Source organism: Herpailurus yagouaroundi, unplaced genomic scaffold (assembly GCF_014898765.1).
Source record: "Herpailurus yagouaroundi ecotype Mexico unplaced genomic scaffold, PumYag 208, whole genome shotgun sequence".
Lineage (NCBI taxonomy): Eukaryota > Metazoa > Chordata > Mammalia > Carnivora > Felidae > Herpailurus > Herpailurus yagouaroundi.
In genome coordinates this window covers 7,672,335-7,694,364 of record NW_024412439.1, presented here as the reverse complement: position 1 = coordinate 7,694,364, position 22,030 = coordinate 7,672,335, and the positions used below count along the sequence as shown (strand labels likewise).

At 44.0% G+C, this 22,030-nt stretch overlaps 1 long non-coding RNA gene across 1 annotated transcript in view; it reads right to left on the bottom strand.

Moving 5' to 3' along the window:
* LOC121015899 (uncharacterized) overlaps positions 1-22,030 on the bottom strand; it is a 30,617-nt gene that overhangs the window by 2,661 nt on the left and 5,926 nt on the right. The window contains exons 2-4 of the long non-coding RNA XR_005784035.1: positions 11,797-11,982; positions 6,312-6,372; positions 1,150-1,369 (exon numbers count right to left, since the gene is read on the bottom strand). This is a non-coding gene — a long non-coding RNA (uncharacterized LOC121015899). The remainder of the gene's footprint in view (positions 1-1,149; positions 1,370-6,311; positions 6,373-11,796; positions 11,983-22,030) is intronic.

Below are 22,030 nucleotides of genomic sequence, written 5' to 3'. Positions count from 1 at the left end.
CAAGTTTGTCATAGCTTGTATTTTTACTTCTTAGGTGACAGAAGAAAACTACAGGGTCTGGAGCTAGAGATATGCCCTTCCCCTGAGTGGGATGTGTCTTTCCCTCTGGAGAATAGGCCCCGTGATGGAGAAGGGTCTCGGTGCATTCACAGCGATCGCTCTCCTCCTTACCCTGCCAGAGACAGGAGGAGCTCTTTCCCAACTCTTACTGCTGTCTGACCTTGGGTGAGAAAACCAAACTTCCCTGAGACTCAGTATTTTCATCTCGAAAATAATTCAACCTCCTCACAGGGTGGTTGTAAGGATCAAGTCAAATGACTCCTGTAAAACACATGATGCTGTGCCTGGCACGTGTTAAGACCTATTTTGGTCATTCATTGCCACGGCTTTATATATACCCATTCCAGACTCCAACCTCGTGTCGTTTCTGGTAAATATAATAGAAAAGCCTGCTTCGTGTAAATATGAGCCCGAGGAGACCTCTTTTATCTCCTTGGTCTACTCATTCAACTACTTGTTCGCCCTTTAATGTTAGAATCCTCCAGTAAATGAGGACTTTTCAGGTTAATTTCTGTATTACTTTGCTAGGGCTGCCGCAACCTAGGACTGCCGACTAGGGGCACGAACAACAGAAATGCATCTTCTCACAGTTTTGGAGGCTGGAAGTTCAGGATCAAGGTGTTGGTAGGGTTGGTTCCTTCCGAGGGGTCCAGGGGAAGCTCTGCTCCGCGCCTCTCTCCTTGGCATGAAGATGGCCATCTTCTGTCTCTTCACATGGCATTTTCCCTCTATGGGTACCCCTGCGCCTAAATTTCCCCCTTTTAAGGGACCCCAATCAGAGTGGATTAGGGACCACTCTGATGAACTCACTCTAACTTGACTACCTCTGTTAAGACCGTATCTCCATATAAGGTTACATCTGAAGGTACTAAGCGTCGGGATTCAAAATGCGAATTTGGGGGGACACAGTTCCACCTGTAACAATCCCCTTGCCAGTAGTTTCTTCCCGCTGTTACGCCTTTCCCGTCTTGCGTCCTGCTATTGCCGAGCCTGAGGGACCTCTGTAAAAGTTAGTCATTGCTTTGCACACCTTTCCCTATTTCAGAAGTTTTTGGCTTCATTCATTCTCTGCTCTTGGGCTGTCATTACCTTCTGTGACTCTTTCCTGATCCACTGAAGAGAAATGTTATCACGAGCTGCCTGTTCTCATCTTCTGGCTGTGTTGTCTGTCTTGGCTTTGAAAAAACTCCAAAAATAATTCTTGGTAACCTGTAATTTTTATCTCTGTGTTGTCTTTTGTTTTTCCCCACGTTTCTGGAACCATGACAGAAGATTCTGAGTAATTCTGATCAGCATATATTCATGACAGCTCCAAAAAAAAAAAAAAAGGTTATTTTATGCTTCGGCAGATGCACCTGTAACTTTGCATCTCTTAGTACTTTTGGACGTACCGGGGAATTAGTATCTGGACTTGGCTTTGGAATGCTATGTATTTGCATACCTAGAGATTTTGTTTAATTTATTTCAACTCAACAGATATTTATTGAACACTTAACTAAGCTTCAGATCCTGAAGGCATAATAATTTATAAGATGTTGCTAATTGCCGGAAGCACTTGGTCCAGCAAAAAGGACACAGGTAAATACCATATTGACCCAGGGTGACAAATGAGATACCCATATGGTAGCCATAAAATGCCGTGGAAGCTCAAGTTGCTTCAGTTTTTTCATTTTATTTCATTTTAGAGAATATTCTGGAGCTTTTCTTCTCCCCCCTCCCTTGAAGTTTTGTCATGGAGGTTAGCCTGGAGTATTCGTGATGATTTTACCTTGATTTCACGGCTTTCCAGAGTTCTCAGGATATACTTAAAAGCCTCTGGGGGCGCCTGAGTGGCTCAGTCAGTTAAGCGTCCGACTTCGGCTCGGGTCATGATCTCACGGTCCGTGGGTTCGAGCCCCACATCCGGCTCTGTGCTGACAGCTCGGAGCCTGGTGGCTGCTTCGCATTCTGTGTTTCCCTCTGTCTCTGGCCCTTCCCCTGTCTCTCTCTGTCTCTGTCTCTCTCTCTCTCTCTCAAAAATAAAGAAACATTAAAAAAAATTTTTTTTAATCCTCTGAGTGTCCTATGGGGCTCTGTGTGATCTGGCCCCTGCCCCACTCCCCTGCCTGCACTTGAGTCACCCTATTCCCTAAAACACTGGTGGTCTTCCTTTCGGCCAGAGCTCTGTACTTTTTTTTCCCGCTCCAGTGTTTGAGCACAGGCCTCTGCCCGGGATGTCCTCATCCTCCCCACTTAGTCAATACCTCTGTTTCCTGCGGCCTTCAGATGATTAACCTCTTGTTCAAAAGAACTCTGCTGGGCTCCCCTCTACCCATCTCATCCAATTCCACGGTATGGCCCCCCTTGTCACTCTGAATAGCACACACAGTGTCAGTTGTCATGTGTGCCTTTAATAATTCTTTTTTTTTTTTTTAATGTTTACTTGTTTTTGAGAGAGACAGACCATGAGGGAGGGAGGGGCAGAGAGAGAGGGAGACCCAGAATCGGAAGCAGGCTCCAGGCTCTGAGCTGTCAACACAGAACCCGACGCGGGGCTCGAACCCACGAACCGTGAGATCATGACCTGAGCCCAAGTTGGAGGCTTAACTGAGCCACCCAGGTGACCCTGGGATCCACGCTTTTGAGGGCAGGATTCCGAGTGTTTGGACAAAGCTATAGAGTCACGTGACCAACACGACACAATCATGAGACACAGAGTTCCATTACCCCCACGTGCCACTGTGCCCGTTCCTGTCTCCCAGCCCTTCTTCTCCCTGTGTAATTTGGCTTTTGCTAGAGAGTTATGTAAATGGAGTCAAAAGTTTAGCTTTTTCAGTCTGGCTTCTTTTCCTTACTTATAACCCATTTGAGAAGCCATCCATACTGCTCATGGGAACAGAGTTTTAATGCAAGTTTGTAAAAAAAAAAAAAAAAAAATCGATACAATGGATTTTCATTTACCTGTTTAAAAATATTTATTGAACTAATCTTTCTTTTTCTTTCTTTCTTCCCCTCCTTCCTTATCTAGCATCTTTATATCTGTATCTCATAAGTTATCATAAAAATTTTTATTTTTATTTTTATTTTAAGCACATTTGAAATGGGTACTCAGAGACAGTAGTTTCTGAGAGCGTTCCCAGGAGAGAGAGGTATTTGCTTACAACAGGGGATGTTTTCGTAAGGTGGACGCATTGGAGTGAGCCTTGAAAAGTGGCTAGGGCGTTGCTTCAGGAAATGTCAGATACCACTCAGAAGGCATCAAAGTATTCTCTTTGGCCTCTCAGGGACTCATCAAGCCTCCCCTACGTCTAACCCAACCTTACATCTGTGCACAAGCAGGACAAGGAATGGCCTGATAGATCTTATCTTTGTTTTTCTTTCCTTAACAAACATTCCCTAACCATGTACTAGCTGTGAAGTTCAATGCCAGGTGCCCAGGGAAATGTGAAAGTAATAAGAGTTTTGCCTACTTGATTTATCCCCTATCGATACTCCACTTTCCTTTATGCTAGCCTCATTTTTCCATTTTCTCTCTTCTTATCTTGTGTCATAAACAAGAGGCAGCTTCCAAAAATATATGGAAAATAAATCATGGAAAGTGTTGGGACAAAGAAATAACGTGGGTGAAAAAACAATCCAAGGGCAAATTTACCTACCTCTCATTGCCACATTGTTTTTTGTTTTTTTTTTTTTTCCAACGTTTTTATTTATTTTTGGGACAGAGAGAGACAGAGCATGAACTGGGGAGGGGCAGAGAGAGAGGGAGACACAGAATCGGAAACAGGCTCCAGGCTCCGAGCCATCAGCCCAGAGCCTGACGCGGGGCTCGAACTCCCGGACCGCGAGATCGTGACCTGAGCTGAAGTCGGACGCTCAACCGACTGCGCCACCCAGGCGCCCCTGCCACATTATTTCATAGAGGCACCCAAGATGGGCCACTGATGGGGTTGTAGGTTTCCTGGAAGCTAAAGTAAGCAGGGAGATACGCACTGTTAAAAGATCCAGATCGTCCACAAGATAGAGACAGACCCGTTGTTTAAAGCTTTCTCATCTTGCTGAGCTAAGAAAAATTCTTCCCTCGGGTCTTCATAAAGGAAACACTCTTTGATCCAGACAAGAACATCCTGGACTCCAGCCCAGCAACAAATACAAGAGTAAAGTTTGCCCGGCTGCTTCTGACAGCATCCCTCAGTGCAAGCCAGGCTCACAACAGTGACGTTCAATCCTGTCAAGTAAATTTGACAAGAGTCACAATGATGCCATTCCGATATGCAGCTCTCAGATGGTGTTATTTGATCCAAGGGTAAAATTTATCATTTCCAGAGAATAGATGAATAACATGTCCTTCAGGCAAATCCTCCATAAATATCTGTTCTCATAAACAGGATTGTGATGGGATTTGGACAACCGAGTTATCTGACAAGCAGCTAGGGTGCATCTGTGTGGGGTTTCCATTAAGGGCTGACACCAATCAGACCCAAGGTAGGATAAAATTGTTTATTAAAAATCACGGAGACTGGGGCGCCTGGGTGGCGCAGTCGGTTAAGCGTCCGACTTCAGCCAGGTCACGATCTCGCGGTCCGGGAGTTCGAGCCCCGTGTCAGGCTCTGGGCTGATGGCTCGGAGCCTGGAGCCTGTTTCCGATTCTGTGTCTCCCTCTCTCTCTGCCCCTCCCCCGTTCATGCTCTGTCTCTCTCTGTCCCAAAAATAAATAAACGTTGAAAAAAAAATTAAAAAAAAAATCATGGAGACTGTATAAAGCATATTTAAACAGGTTATTCCTCTTTATAATGGCACCAGGGTGTACTTATTCCAGAACAAGGCAATAAGCTGAGAGCTTTAAGTGTATCCTGTCGTTTCAATATCCTATAACATTCCTATGTAGTACCTTCTGTGGTCACCCCATTTTACAGAAGAGAAAACCAATATTAGGAGGCGTTCAGTAATTTGTTAAGCATTACACAGCTTGTAAAAAGAGCCAGGATTCAAACCAGTTCTCTCTGGAATCGGAAACAGCGTGAGCCTTTGTTTTTGTCTTTTGTTTGCGTAAAAACATTTTAGACATAGGGGCACCTGGGGGCCAACTTCAGCTCAGGTCATGATCTCACAGTTCATGAGTTCGAGCCCTGTGTCGGGCTCTGTGCTGACAGCTCAGAGCCTGGAGCCTGCTTTGGATTCTCTCTCTCTCTCTCTCTCTCTCTCTCTCTCTCTTCCCCTCCCCTGTTTGCAGTCTCTCTCTCTCTCTCTCAAATATAAATTAACACTAAAAAAAATTTGTTTAAATAATGGCAAAAGACATTTGCATAGACATTTCTCCAAAGAAGATAAACCAGTGACCAAGAAGCATAGAAACAGCTGTTCAACATCACGAATCGTTAGGGAAATTCAAGTCAAAGCCACAAGACCCCACACTCCACCCATTAGGGTGGCTATTATCAACAAAGTAGGAAAGGATCGGTAGGATGTGGTGAAACTGGGACTCTTGTTTATTGCTAGTGGGAATGTAGAGTGGTATAGCCACTGTGGAAAAGGGTATAGTGGTTCTTCAGAAAGCTTAACATAGGATTGCAAAAATGGTCTAGCAGTTCTTCTGGATGTATACTCCAAAGGACGGAAAGCATACTTGAAAAGATGCTCGTAAACCATATTCATGGAAGTCTTATTCACGATAGCCAACTCCAGTGTCTATCAATAGATGGATAGGTATACAGAGGAATATTATTCAGCCTTAAAAAGGAAGGAAACTCTGACATATGCCACAATATGGATGAACCTTGAAGACATTATGGTTTTTGTTGTTGTTGTTTTTCTTAGAATGGTTTTATTTATTTATTTGCCTGTTTGTTTGTTTTTAATATAATTTATTATCAAGTTGGCTAACATGCAGTGTGTCCAGCGTGTTCTTGGTTTTGGGGGTAGATTCCCGTGATTCATCGCTTACATACAACACCCAGTGCTCATCCCAACAAGTGCCCACCTCAGTGCCCATCACCCATTTTCCCCATACCCATCAACCCTCAGTTTGTTCTCTGTATTTAAGAGTCTCTTAGGGTTTGCCTCCCTCCCTCTCTGTCTGTAACTATTTCTCCCCTTCCCTTCCCCCATCGTCTTCTGTTAAGTTTCTCAAGTTCCACATATGAGTGAAAACGTACGATAGCTGTCTTTCTCTGACTGACTTATTTCACTTAGTGTAATACCCTCCAGTTTGAAGACATTATGTTAGATGAAATAGCCCCATCTCAAAAGGATAAATATTGTATGATTCCACTTACATGAGGTATCTAGAGTAGCAAATTCATGGAGACAAGAAAGTTGAATGGTGGTTTCCAGGGACTGGGGAGAAGAAAGAATAGAATAGTTATTATTTAGTGGGTATGGAGTTTTCTAACAGTGTGGATGTACTCGGTGCCACTGCAAATGGTTAAAATGATGCATTTTACATTATGTATATTTCCCCACATCAAAAATACATTTTCTTTAAAAAAACCACAAAATACTTATGTATAAAAATAATATAATTTTATTATAATTTATTTCCTTTTGAAATTACAGTTATACTTTTATGACTTTATAAATATAATATCTTTAATTGAAGAATCAAATAGCATTAAAATTTTTTTAATGTTTATTTATCATTGAGAGACAGAGAGAGACGGAGCATGAGCAGAGGAGGGTCAGAGAGAGACAGACAGAATCCGAAGCAGGCTCCAGGCTCCGAGCTGTCAGCACAGAGCCCAACGCAGGGCTCAAACTCACAAACCGCGAGATCATGACCTGAGCTGAAGTCAGATGCTTAACCAACTAAGCCACCCAGGCGCCCCATTAAGTAGCATTTTAAAATTATGTTAATTTCTTCAAGGGTTTAATGTTCCTCAAAGGAGACTGTTCCTATCTTCAAGATAAAGTAAAGTTGCCTTCTTACTCTCCACCAAATGCTCAAAACCACACCAACAATTTAGTTTGCTTCATAGGAGATCCTAGAATATCTGTTTTATGTTGACTTGTTGAAAACAGAGGAACAATAGAGAAAATCAGTAAAACCAAAAGTGTTTTTGTTTTGAGAAGACAAATAAATAGATAAATCTCCAGCAGGCTAACCTAAAAAAGATACATAGTAAGGAGACCCACGTTAACTATACCAGAAATGAAAGAGGAATCAACGTGACTGATCACATGGACATTAAGAAAGTTAGTAACAGAACAGGAAGAGCATGTACAGGACCAGGCATTTGATACTTAAATGAAACTGATCGGTTCCTTGAAGGATACAAGCTACAAAAGCTCACTCAAGAAGCAATAGACAATAGGAACATTCCTGTATCTGTTAAAGAAATAGAACCAATCCTTAAAAAGCTTCCACAAAAAGAAAACACCAGGACCAGATGGTTTTGTTGGAGAATTCTATAAAGTATTTAAAGAAGAGGTAGCACCAATTTCCCACAATCTCTTCCAGAAAATACAAGTAGACGGAGGAACACTTCTCAACTCATTCTGTGAGAGCAGTATTAGGCTAATACCCAAACCAGATAAAGACATTACAAGAAACTCTCATAAACATAGATACAAAATCCATTAAAAATTTAGCAAATCAATGAGGCACCTGGGTGGCCCAGCAGGTTGGGCGTCCGACTTGAGCTCAGATCATGACCTCACGGTTCACAGGTTCGAGCCCCGTGTCGGGCTCTGTGCTGACAGCTGGGAGCCTGGAGCCTGCTTCAGATTCTGGGTCTCCCTCTTTCCCTGCCCCTCCCCCACTTGCACTCTGTCTCTGTCTCTCAAAACGAAATAAGCATTAAAAAAAAATTTTTTTTAATAGCAAATCAAATCCAGCAGCATATAAAAAAGGATACTTGATGGTGACCAAGTAGGGCTCATCCAGGGATGCAAAGCCAGTTTAACACTTGTAAAGAAATTAATGTGATTTATCCTATTAATAGATGGAAAAATCAAAACTATGTGATCATATGAATTAATGCAGAAAAAACTTTTGACAAAATTCAACACCTATTTGTGACAAAAACTCTCAAAAAAAAAACCAACAACAAGTAACAGAAGGAAATTTCCTTAACCTAACAATAGCTAACGTAATAATTAATGGTGAAAAACTGAATGCTTTTCTCTGAAATAGGGAATAAGGAAAAAATGTCCTCTTTCAACTCCTGTTCAGTGTTGTCTTGGAAATTCTACCTAGTACAATAAGATAAGAAGAAGAGATTGAAAGTTTGTGGGTTAGGAAGAAATAAAATTGTCTGTATTTGCAGATGACATTATAATCTGTGTAGAACAACTTAAATAATGTACCAAAACTCTGATAGAACTTCTAAGCATGTATAGCAAGGTCACAGGATACATAGTCAATGTATAAAAGTTGATTACTTTCCTATATACCAGCAATGGACAATCAGAAATTAAAATTTAGAATCAATACTGTCTATAAGCACACCAAAAAATTAAGTATTTGGGCATATTTCTAATGAAGTATGTATGGGCTGTGTATGCTGTATAAAACACTGGTGAAAGAAATTTTTAAAAAACTCAATAAATGGAAAGATATTTCATGTTCATGGATCAGAAGAGTCAAAATTATAAAGATGTCAGTTTTCCAAACCAACTTAATCTGCGGATTAAAGGCAATAAGTTAAAGGCAACCAGAATCCCAGTCAACTATTTATAGATATGGACAAACTTAATGCAAAATGTATATGGCAGGGGTGCCTGGGTGGCTCAGCCGGTTGAGTGACCGACTTTGGCTCAGGTCATGATCTTGTGGTTCGTGAGTTCAAGCCCCGCGTCAGGCTCGCTGCCGTCATCACGGATCCCGCTACAGATCTTCTGTCCCCCTCTCTTTCTGCCCCTCTCCTTCTCATCCTTACTCTCTCTCTCTCAATAAGTAAAACATGTTTTAAAATACAATAAAATTTATATGGGAAAGCAAAGGAGCTAGAAAAATGGACACACTATCGAAGAACAACAGAGTTGGAAGATTCACACTAACTGGTTCCAAGACTCAATATAAAGTTACTGTTTTCAGGACAGTGTGGTATTGGCAAAGTATGGGCACATCAATCAGCAAAAGAGAAGGGAGAAGCCGGAAATAGATTCACACAGTCAACTAGATTTTAACAAAGGTGCAAAGCCAATTCAACGGAGAAAGGATAGTTTTTCTTTTTTAAATATTTATTTTTGAGAGAGAGAGAGAGAGAGAGAGAGACAGAGTGTGAGTGGGGGAGGGGCAGAGTGAGAGGGAGACACGGAATCCGAAGCAGGCTCCAGGCTCCGAGCCATCAGCACAGAGCCCGACGCGGGGCTCGGACCCGCGAACCATGGGATCATGACCAGAGCCGAAGTCAGACTCCTAACCGACTGAGCCACCCAGGCGCCCCAAGGATAGTTTTTTTCAACAAATGATGCTGGCTGGCACAACTGAATGCTCATATGTTAAAAAAAAAAAAAAAAAAGCCGCCCGCGCGGGGTGCTGGGAGGGGGGAGACCTAGACATAGATCTTACACCTTTTAGTAAAATTAACTCAAAATGTATCATAGACCTAAATACAAAATGGAAAAGTGTAAAACATCTAGAAGAAAACCTATGAGAAAGTCTAGATGACCTTTGGCTGGCGATGAGTTTTTAGATACAACACCAAAAGCACAATCCAAGAAAGAGACGATTAAGTTAGACTTTATTACAGTGGAAACTGTTACTCTGGGAAAGACATTGGTAACAGAAATGAAAAGGCTAGCCACATAATGAAACGTTCTCGAAGCACGTGTCTGATAAAGGACTTATATCCACAATATAAAAAGAACCCTTAAAATTCAACAATAAGAAAACCAGCAACCCAATTTTTTTTTAAATTTTTTTTTCAACGTTTATTTATTTTTGGGACAGAGAGAGACAGAGCATGAGCGGGGGAGGGGCAGAGAGAGAGGGAGACACAGAATCGGAAACAGGCTCCAGGCTCTGAGCCATCAGCCCAGAGCCTGACGCGGGGCTCGAACTCATGGACCGCGAGATCGTGACCTGGCTGAAGTCGGATGCTTAACCGACTGTGCCACCCAGGCGCCCCCCCAATTTTAAAAATGGAAAAAAAACATCTGAACATTTCACCCAAAAAAAGATATGTAAATAGCAAATAAACAAATGAAAAGATACTCAACATCATTAGTCATTAGGGAATGGCAATTTTTTTTTTAAGTTTTGTTTTCTTGGGGCGCCTGGGTGGCTCAGTCGGTTGAGCGTCCGACTTCGGCTCAGGTCATGATCTCATGGTTCGTGGGTTCCAGTCCCACATCGAGCTCTGTGCTGACAGCCCGGAGCCTGGAGCCTGCCTCAGATTCTGTGTCTCTCTATCTCTTGGTCTCTCCCCTGCTCTCTCTCTCTCTCTCTCTCTCCTCTCGCAATTATAAATAAATATTTAAAAATAAAAAAATAAATTTTGCTTTGTTTTTTATTTTAGAGAGAGAGCATGTGCAAGTAGGGGAGAGGGGCAGAGGGTGAGAGAGAGCATCTCAAACAGGCTCAACGTAGGGCTCGATCCCACGACCCTGGGACCATGACCTGAGAAGAAGTCAAGAGCTGGACCACGCAACCAACTGAGCCACCCAGGTGCCCTGGGATTTGCAAATTTAAGCAATAATAAGATACCAACCATACAGAAGGTCCCCAACTTACTATAGTTTGACTTACTTTTTTGCTTTAACTCTACCATAGTGTGGAAGTGATACACATTCAGTGGAAATTGTACTTTGAATTTTGAATTTTGATTTTTTTCTTAGGTTAGCAACATGCTGTAGGGGACCCGCTCACGATCCTGGGTAGCAACAGTGAGCAGCCGACCCCCCCATCAACCCTGCAATCATAAAGGGCTAACACTCGATATACTTAAAACCATTCTGTACCCACACGACCATTCTGTATCTCACCGTCAGCACAGTATTCCATAGATTACATCAGATATTCAACATCGTATTGCAAAACTTTTAAAATGTTTATTTATTTAGAGAGAGAGAGAGAGGTGGAGGGGGGCGGACAGAGAAGGAAAGAGAACTCCAAGCAAGGTCCACACTGTCAGCACAGAGCCCAACGTGGGGCTCAAACTCATGAACCATGAGATCATGACCTGAGCCTAAATTAGGAGTCAGATGCTTAACTGACTGAGCCACCCGGGCTCCCCTCAACATTATATTATAAAATAGGCTTTGTGTTAGATGATTTTGCCCAACCCTAGGCTAATATAAGTATTCTAAGCATGTTTAAGGTAGGCTAAGGTAAGCTATGGTGTTTGATACGTTAGGTGTAGTAAATGCATTTTCTACTTAATGATTGATATTTTCAACACGTGATGGATTTGTCAGGGTGTTGTCCCGTTGTAAATCCGGGAAGATCTGTGCAATCCGGGATTCCTGACTAAAATCCAGGAACCTGACCATATCAATTAACTGGGGAGGCTGTGGGGCAGTAGGAATTCTCATTCAATGCTGGTGGAAATGAAAAATGATACAGTCACTTTAGAAGAATTAAAACACAATCTTACCATATGATCCAGCCATTCTATTGTCAGTATGTATCCAACTGATTTGAAATTTTCATGGAGGAAATTGCTTACCGTTTTATTTTCTGCTGGTTTCTTTGTCTGACCTTATTATCAGGGTGATGATGGTCTCATAAAATGATTTGAAAGTGGTCCCTCTTCTACTTCTTGAAGAGTTTAGGAAGGATTGGTATTGATTATTCACTGAATGTCTGATAGAACTTACCTGTGAATCCATATGGCACCGGGCTTTTCTTTGTCGAGAAGTTTCTGATTACTGATTCAATCACCTTATTTGTTACTGGTTTGTTCCGGCTTTCTATTTCTTCTTGATTCCATTTGGATAGGTTGTGTGTTTTTAGGTCTTTGTACATTTCTTCTAGGTCATCCAATTTGTTTGTGTATAAGGTCCCTCAAAAAATTAAAAAATAGACTGCCTTATGATCCTTCTAGGTGTGTACCCAAAGGAAACAAAACCATGATCTCAAACAGATGTCTACACTCCCATGTTTATTGCAGCATTACTCATCATAGCCAAGATATGCAAACCACTTAAATGTCCATTGATGAATGAATGGATAAGGAAAATGTACACATATACAGTGGACTATTATTCATCCTTAACGCAGAAGGAAATCTTGCCATTTGCAATAACACGGGCATTATGCTCTGTGAAATAAGCCAGACACAGAAAGACAACAGTGTCGAAATGTTCTCATTTACATGTGTAATCTAAAATAATCGAATGCCTAGAAGCAGAGAAGAGAATGGTGGTTGCCAGGGGCCAGGGGGAGGGGGAAATGGATCCAGGGCACAAAGTTTCAGCTACACAAGATGAACTAATTTCGGAGATCTAACGTACAACAATAGGAGTGTAGCTAACGATACTGTGCTGTATACTTAAAACTTGCTAAGAGGATAGATCTTTTTTTTAACTTTGTTTTTAATGTTTATTTATTTGTGAGAGACAGAGAGTGAGAGACAGACAGAGAGAGAGAGAGAGAGAGCATGCGAGCAGGGGAGGGACAGAGAGAGACAGGGAGACACAGAATCCGAAGCAGGCTCCAGGCTCCGAGCTGTCAGCACAGAGCCTCACGCGGGGCTTGAACTCACCAACGGTGAGATCATGACCTGAGCTGAAGTCGGAGGCTCAACTGACTGAGCCACCCAGGTGCCCCTAAGAGGATAGATCTTAAGTGTTTTCACAACAAAGAAAAAAAAAAAAAAGGAAAGAAAGAAAAAAATGCTAACCCTGTAGGTGTTGGATATGTTAATTAGCTTGATCGTTGCAATTATTTCACAATGTATACATATATCAAAACATCACGTTGCCTATCTTAAATATATACAATTTTACAATTTTTATTTGTCAATTATACCTCAATAAGCCTGGGGGGAAAAAAGAAATGAGCTATCAAGATTCGCAAAAACAAAGATGAATCTAAATGCATATTGTTTTGGGGTTTTTTTTGTTTGTTTTTTAATTTTTTTAATTTTTATTTTTTTAACGTTTATTTATTTTTGAGACAGAGAGCCAGCATGAATGGGGGAGGGTCAGAGAGAGAGTGAGACACAGAATCTGAAACAGGCTCCATCAGTACAGAGCCCGACGCGGGGCTCGAACTCACAGACCGCGAGATCATGACCTGAGCCGAAGTCGGACACTTAACCGACTGAGCCACCCAGGTGCCCCTCTAAATGCATACTGTTAAGTGAAAGATGGCCTTCTGAAAGGGGCAGAACTATGAGAGAGTAAACAGATCATATTTGTGAGGGATTAGGGGTACAGTGTTGGATAGGTGATATTTTTAGAGTGGTGAAACTATTCTGTATATTATAATGATGGATACTGAAAAATTGGAGGGGAGAAGGTCCCCTGTGTATTGAATGATGAGACCACTCAGCTTCCTTCTTCTCTTGGGCTTGTGGAAGGCCGTCCCACAGGCTACACCTGCAGGGAGGAGATAGCAAGATCATTCCTCAGGAACATGAAAACATGAAATAACCGGGAGGAAGGATATACCAAAACTGATGGTAAAGGGAATCTCTCATCAAAACAACCTTAACCAGAATGCCTTAGTCAAAAGCTCTACTCAGGCACACACGGGTTCCTATTAACTCTGGCAGGTGCCTCGCTACGGAGATCACCAAGCCCCGAGGAAAACCTGTATCATGAGAGACATGATAGAGCAGAAAAGAAAAATCTCAGAGGAGGGACAACAGCAACACCGGCAGGTGAAGAAAAGCCTAAAAAATCCTTTTATGTATCTCCACAGAGACATAAGAGAAAATATTGCACTGTGAAACAGAAACAGGCTGCTATAAAAAAGGAATATTTTACGAGAAACGAAAAGCTTTGGGGAGTTAAAAATATGATAGAAGATGAAAAATTCAATATAAAATTTGGAAGATGATGTTGAAAGACTCCCTCACAAATAGAGGAGAAAGCTAAAAGAAACAAAATACATAGGGGACCAGTTTGGTGGGGTCAGCCGAGAATAGGAGAGGACTGAGAAAATGGGTGGAAAATGTTTTTGAAGAAATATATCAATAGAATTCCACATAGCGGAGGTGTATGACTTTCCAGACTGAAAAGGCAAGCCAAGTATCTGTCTTGTATCTTTACAAAGAGAGAAGGAGAAAGAGGGAGAGGGAGAGGGAGAGAGAGAAGGAGAGAGGATGGGAGGGAGGGAGAGAGGAGGAGGAGGACAGGGAGGAGGGGGAGGAGGAGGGGAGTGAGAAGTCATATACAAAGTATCAGGAATCAGACTAACACTGTGACTATTCAACTAACCTGGGGGCTGGATGGCAACCCAATCAGTGCCTTCAAAATTCTGAGAGAAAATTGCCGCTTAGTTTCTGTAGCTAGCCAGATTATTGATGAAGTGTTAGTGTAGCATGTGCGCATCTTAGATGTGAAATGTCTGACACGTTCTGTCTCCTGTGCCCCCTGGCCCACTTTCTCAGGGAGTTACTAGAAGATGAATCCTGTAGAAACAAAGAAGCAGATGAAGAGGGAGAGAAACAAAAAACACGATCCTGGAAAGCAGGGGATCCGATACAGGTGAAAGATAAAGGCAGCCCTTTGGATGATGGTAAATAGAGTTCCCAGGGGCTTTTGGGACAGAGAACGACCAGTTCAGGTTGGAGCAGGAGAGCGGGGGAAGGCTCTGGAGGAGGCTGGGATCAAGCATGCCAGTTACTAACGTGTTGAAATGTACCCCGAGAGGATGCGCACGATTGGTAGAGAACTCGGGAATGAACTGGCTATGGATACTTGCAAAATGAGGCAAACGAGGCTCAGAAAAAAAGTAACACGATACCAAGAAAGGACCATCTTGCTCAACTGTGACTAACAGTCATATAGTAAAAATATGGTAGGTAGTAAATGTGTCTAACCAAAGCAAGATAAATCTACATTTGGAAGGAGAGGTAATCTCTGTGTCTATAGAGACAGGGAGCCTGGCATCGGAGAGCTAAATTCTCATCATCTGCAGTGGTAGTTCAAGAGACAATATTTAAAAACTAAAAAGAAAAAATCAAAGACCGAAAGCATGTTACTTAGAAAGGTAGAGGTAATACAGCAGGTGTGGACGGGGGCGGGAGGGAGGGGAAGGAGAATGAAAGGAACTGAACGACGTTGTCTCTAGAAAATGGGGATCAGAGATGTTGAGGGGTAGGTAAAGCATAGTTCTTTTTTTCGTTTCGTTTCGTTGTTTTGTTTTGCTTTAAGTCATGTAGAACCATTGGACTTTTTCAACAATTACTCAATAAACAAACAAATACACCAAGAGAAATTGACTAATGGAAAGTTGGTATACTTTGGAAACTTCAAGAGGTTTGCCTCCGGTGGTGTTTCTCGATGATTTATGAAGTGTCTTGGGTATAGCTTGAAATATCTATCACCTTAGGGATAAAATATCCTAATTTTAAGGATGAAAAATCAAACATCGGGATTTTCCAAGGAGACCTAACTTGGGACAAACAGCTCCACTGTTGAAAGCTTTCTTTTCCATAACTTGCTGATTTTTCTTTTCACTTGTCAAGAGGTGACTTGGGGGCATATTATTTAAAATCACGGGGGCGCCTGGGTGGCTCAGTCGGTTAGGCGTCCGACTTCAGCTTGGGTCACGATCTCACGGTCCGTGAGTTCGAGCCCCGCGTCGGGCTCTGTGCTGACAGCTCAGAGCCTGGGATCTGCTTCGGATTCTGTCTGTTTGTCTCTCTCTCTGCCCCTCCCCCGCTCATGCTCTGTCTCTCTGTCTCAAAAATAAAAACATTAAAAAAAATTTTTTTTTTAAATAAAATCATGTACAAAGGCTGCCACAATTGTAAACCAATACGGATCACTGGGTCCAGTCAAAGCATAGATTAGGAGCTCTTGACCATCGTCTCCGGAGTTGAGACACCCAACCTTCTAGTTTGAACTTTGCTGTCTTGATGGCACGATGTGGGAATAGTTTTCAGTGAGAAATCTTTTGGGTCCACCCAATTCTCTTAAAAACAAGCAGGTGCTTGCCACTGCCACTCATAATGACCCACCACTGAGATTTAGAGCTTTCCAATTTGGGAGAAATCAGGTGCACAGGAAAAAATAAAATAAAAAGAGAGAGAGCTAGAAGGAAGAACTGGACTGAGCCATCAGTGAACCGGGCACTGCTGGCTAAATGCAAGATTGTCATCAGTATCTCACATTGTGATACGAAACAATATTGTTGATGTAAAATACTTCCCTTTGTAATTGCATGGAAAAAAAATGGTGGTGCATTTAAAATTATTACTAGACGTCCAAAGGTTGACCAAGGTTACCCATTGGAAGGTAAGGGCGGGGCGGGTGGGTGGGGGGAGCGCAAGCCCTCATGTTCCTTCCGGCTCCAGAAGCCGGACGCGCAGGTGTTACGGGTGGGCCTTTACTCTATGGGCAGAACAGTGCAAGTGCAATCATGGTCTCCGGAGTCCAACAGCCTGGAACTGAGTCCCCTCATTCTGGCTTTCCAGCTGCGTGACGTTGACCTCGGGCAAGTCACTTAACCCACCTGGATTCCTGATTGCAGGGGTCAAGCAGAAGCTGGCTGACAGCTTCCTGGGGAATGCAGGAGGCGGGATTAGAAAATGTTGCACCCCTTTCGCTTCGCCTTAAGGGGCTCAGGTCTGAGCCACGTGGTTCCCGAGCGGGGTAGATAGGCCTGGCGTGCTGGCCTGCAGTCTGTCGCTGCGTCTCACGTGCCTGGCCACGGTGGGATCCGGTCCCTGGGTACTTCGTCGGTGTGATGGACGGCAGACTCTGGACTGGGCACAAGAACAGTCTTCCCTTCAGCGCGCGCTCAGAGCAGCGCTTTGGTGCTCTCCGGGTCTGCGAAACTCCACATACAGAAAACAACCACAACAAAGGCTTGGAGCAAGCCGCACAGGAAGGACCTGCGTGTGTCTCGGTGCGAGGAGGCATAAACGCGCGAAGTACGATGTGTTTTGACACAACGAACTCACAGGCACAAACCCACACTGTCTGCCGGGCTGCGTCTCTCACGCGCACCAGCCGCCTGCAGACGGGAAGGTGCTGTCAAGGCAGAGCAGCATGAGAGACAGAGAGTGAGTGGGGGAGGCGCCCCCATACTTTTTCTTTTTTAATGTTTGTTTATTTTTGAGGGAGAGACAGAGCATGAGCAGGGGAGGGGCAGAGAGAGAGGGAGACCCAGAATCCGAAGCAGCTCCAGGCTCTGAGCTGTCAGCACAGAGCCCGACGGGGGCTCGGACTCATGGACCGTGAGATCATGACCTGAGCCGAAGTCGGATGCTGAACCGACTGAGCCACCCAGGCGCTCCCTTTTTTCTTTTTTTTTATTTTTTTTATTTTTTAAGGTTTTTTTTTTTTTTTTTCCTTTTTTAACTCGGCACTGTATTAAGCTCCAGGGATTCAGCAGCTAGAAAGATCAGGGGTTTTGATCTGAGGTTCCCGAGCAAGGAGACAGAACGCCTGAACACGAACGTAATTTCAATTAGCGATAAGTATCATAAAAAAAAAATAAAATAGGAAGAGGACATAACAGGAAACAGAGTGTCTTGGAGGCATGAGTTTAGATAGGATGATTGTGGGAAGGTGAGTTTGAATCGAAATCTGAAAAATGAGAAGCGACCAGTCTGATAATAGCCCCGGGGTTGGGGGGGTGGGGAGAAGAAGGAATAGTAGGGGTGAGGGGTTGGGGGGGAAGCCGCAAGAAAGAAAGAAGTTTGGTATCATCTGCAACCAGGAAGCAGGCCAGTGTCACGGAAACTTCGTGATCAAGGGAAGAGTAGACAGCAAGTCAGACGGTCAGGCAGAGGCCAGCTCATATAGGACCTCATAGGCCATTGAAAAAGAGGCCTGAGGACAGTAGAAATCACTGGAAGGTTTTAAGCAGGGAGATGACAAGTAGACTTTTTTCTAAGTTTATTTTTTATTTAAAATGTTTAATGTTTATTTTTGAGACGGAGTGTGAGCAGGGGAGGGGCAGAGAGAGAGGGAGACGCAGAATCGGAAGCAGGCTCCAGGCTCCGAGCCGTCAGCACAGAGCCCGACGTGGGGCTCGAACCCACGAACCGTGAGATCGTGACCTGAGCTGAAGTCGGACGCCCAACCGACTGAGCCACCCCGGCGCCCCGAATACTTTTTTCTTTTTAATTGCAAAGCCAATATGACAACATTAGAGAAAACACATCACATGAAATGTCACTGCCCCAATATGATTTCTATAATTTGTCTTTACTCGCGATCTTTTTTCCCTGTGCTTCTTACCTTTTCACACAGTTGTAACTGGTCTTTGGATTTAATATTATAACATAAGAATTTTCTTGAGTTTTGTCTTGGTCTTATTTATGACCTAATTTTTTTTTTAAGTTACCCAATGCTATCTCATATGCATTCACTGTACTTTACTAATCACGGGGGCGTCTGGGGGGCTCAGTCGGTGAAGGGTCTGACTCTTGATTTCAGCTCAGGTCATGATCTCACGGTCGCAAGATCCAGCCCTGTGTCAGACTCCACACTGGGCTTGGAGCCTCCTTAAAATTCTCTCCCTCTCAGAGGGACACCTGGGTGGCTTAGTTGGTTAAGCTTCAGGTCACGATCTCACAGTTTGTGTGTTCAAGCCCCGCGTCGGGCCCTGTGCTGACAGCTCAGAGCCTGGAGCCTGCTTCAGATTCTGTGTCTCCCTCTCTCTCTGCCCCTCCCTTGCTCATGCTCTGTCTCTCTCTCTCTCAAAAGTGAATAAACATTTTTAAAAATTAAAAAAAAAAAGATTCTGCAGGGTGGGTGATGGGCATTGAGGAGGGCACCTGTTGGGATGAGCACTGGGTGTTGTATGGAAACCGATTTGACAATAAATTTCATATTATTATTTTTTTTTTAATTTTTTTTCAATGTTTATTTATTTTTGGGACAGAGAGAGACAGAGCATGAACGGGGGAGGGGCAGAGAGAGAGGGAGACAGAATCGGAAACAGGCTCCAGGCTCTGAGCCATCAGCCCAGAGCCCGATGCGGGGCTCGAACTCGCGGACCGCGAGATCATGACCTGGCTGCAGTCGGACACTTAACCGACTGCGCCACCCAGGCGCCCCAATAAATTTCATATTAAAAAAAAAAAGATTCTCCCCCCTCCCTCTGCCCCCTCCCCTGCTTTCACTCTCTCTCTCTCTCTCTCAAAAAAAAAAAAAAAATACTAATCACAGACTCCTGGACTTTAAACTGCTACCAATTTTGTACTATGGTAATATTGATCATTTTGGCTTCTTTTTTATTCCTTTTACTCACTTGCATTAAGCAGGATTCCTGGATGAAAGAGTATAGGTATTTTTATTACTCTTACTTTTTTTTTTTTTTACTAAAATAATAAGCAATGGTCTTTCGATAAAATAATGCAGACTGATCACATGTGTTTGTGTGCTTATATCTTTGTTCTCCCGAGATCCCACTGAACTGACAGAGGGCGGAGAGCACGATATGTGTTTGGAGGGCTTGAGATAGGAACGGAACACAGGGGTAGGCTGTAGCCTGCTGGAGAGAACATGTGGTGAGGCTCTGTGGATGCAGAGAGGAGGGGCCAGCTGAACTGGAAAAACTAGAACAATGAAAAGAAAAAAGAGGAAATCATAGAACACACCTCCGCCTCTTGTGAATGTACCAGAGTCGACTTAACCTTTCCCCAGCATTGAATGTCGTACTGGCTCATTTTATGTGTCACCTTGACTGGATCCTGGGGTACCCAGATATTTGGCCAAACATTACTTCTGGGTGTGTCTGTGAGGGTGTTTCTGGAAGAGATTACGTTTGAGTCAGTAGACCGACTGTGAACTAATAGAAAACAATAGAGTATATTTAATTGGTCTCTGCCCCTGACCCCGGGCACAAAGCTCCTAGAACCTTCATAATTTCACCTTGTTCTAATGTGGCGACTCTCGTGGGCTCTTGGGCGGCTGCTGGGTGGGGGCTGGTCACCAGAAGGACCAAACCATGATTAGAAGCTTGGAATTTTCGTGCCCAACCCCCATCCTCCAGAGAAGGGGGAGGATCTGGAGGGGTTCATGGAGCTTCCAGACTGGTAAACACCTCCACACTGGGAGGGTGATACTCTAACTCCGTGGGAGACAGAAACCCTTGTGCTCGGGACCCTCCCAGAACCTCTCCCTATGTATCTCTTCATCTAGCTCTTCCTCTGTGTCGTTGGACAAACTGGTGAACATAAGCGTTTCCCTGAGTTCTGTGAGTGTCACCAACAAATTAATCCAACCCAAGGGGAGGACTGTGGGAGGCTCCGATTGGCAGCCGATTGGCCAGAAGCCCGGGTGACAGCCCCGACTCGTGGTTGGCATCTGAAGGGGGTGGTGTGCAGTCTTGTCCGACTGAGCCCTTCACCTGTGGGACCTGATGCTACGTTAGACAATGTCAGAACGCAGCTAAACTGTAGGATACTCAGCTGGTGTGGGGGAGAATTGCTGGGTGTGGGGTAAATCCCACACCCGTTTGGTGACCACGAGTGTTATGAGCGTCCTTTTTTTTGTCTTCTTTTTTTAGTTTATTTTTATTTACTTTGAGAGAGAGATAGGGAGCCAGTGGGGGAGGGGCAGAGAGAGAGGGAAGGAGAGAATCCCAAGCAGGCTCCTCACTGTCGGCGCAGAGCCCGACGCAGGGCTAGAACTCACCAGCCGTGAGATCACGACCTGAGCCGAAACCAAGAGTCGGATGCTTCATGGACTGAGCTACCCAGGCGACCCCATGAGCGTTCTCTGTGAGCAGAGGAGACATATTCAGGAGGAGGACTGGGTCGCTTTTCTACCTGGCTGAGTAAAGCAGATTGCCCTTCCCAAAGTGGGTGGGGATCATGCGATGTGTTCAGGGCCCGAATGGAACAAAAAGGCAGAGGAAGGAAGCATCTACTGTCACTGCCTGATGGCTGGTGCTGACCTTTAGGTCTTTTGCCTGTGGTTCCCACATCTATACCGCTGGCCTCCCTGGGTCTCTGGCTTACAGATGGCTGGTGTGGGACTTCACCTCCATAACGGTATGAGACAGTCCCTTGTAATGAACTCCTTTATATATTAAAAGTGTATGTAATATATCAAAAGAGTGTGCCTAATATACAAAGAGATTTTACATATGCCAAAGAAAAATATATATTATATCTCTAGTACCTATCACCTACCCGCCTGTCCTATTGCTTGATTGTCCTATGGCATTGTCTAACACGATAGGTTACCTCTAGTGTCGTTTGGCGCCTATCGTAGGATATTGGTTTGCACTGTGAACCACGTTTCATTGACTGCCCGTGCACATCCCAGCTCCCTAGGACGGCAGGCTCCTGGCAGTGAACTCGCCAGGTTACGCCATTGGAGGGTCTTCTCCAGGTTCTTGTCATGCACTGTCAAGTTGCCTTCGAAAGGGCCACCCCGCCCCCACTTTGCATGCCGAGAGGCTGGTGTCCGTTTCTGCGCGTGCGCGGTTTCACCCCAGTGCATTGGCGTCCTCAGAACCTTGAAATTCACCTTCCTCTCTCCTTTGGAGTCCCCCATGCTGCCTGCCCCTGGTGTTTTCCCAGAGCCTCTCCTCTTTATTGACTCTCAGGTAGCCCACCCCTCTTCCCCCTTCCAGCCCAGAATGAATTTCATCAGAAGTCCAGACCCAGCTGTTATAGGACTTGGGGAAAAATCATTTAAACCCACTGGAACCAGTTCCCTCAGTGGCAAAGTGAGAGGATCTTATCACATAATCTCTTAGGTCCTCTCATTTTAAGGTTTTATTGATAATAGAGAATGATTGAAAATAACCAAAATGTTTGGGGTGCTTGGGTGGCTCAATGCATTAAGCGTCCAACTCTTGATTTTGGTTCAGGTCGTGATCTCTCAGTTCATGAGTTCAAGCCCCACGTCAGGCTCTGCCCTGATGCATGGAGCCTGCTTGGGTTTCTCTCTCTCTCTTTCTCTCTCTCTG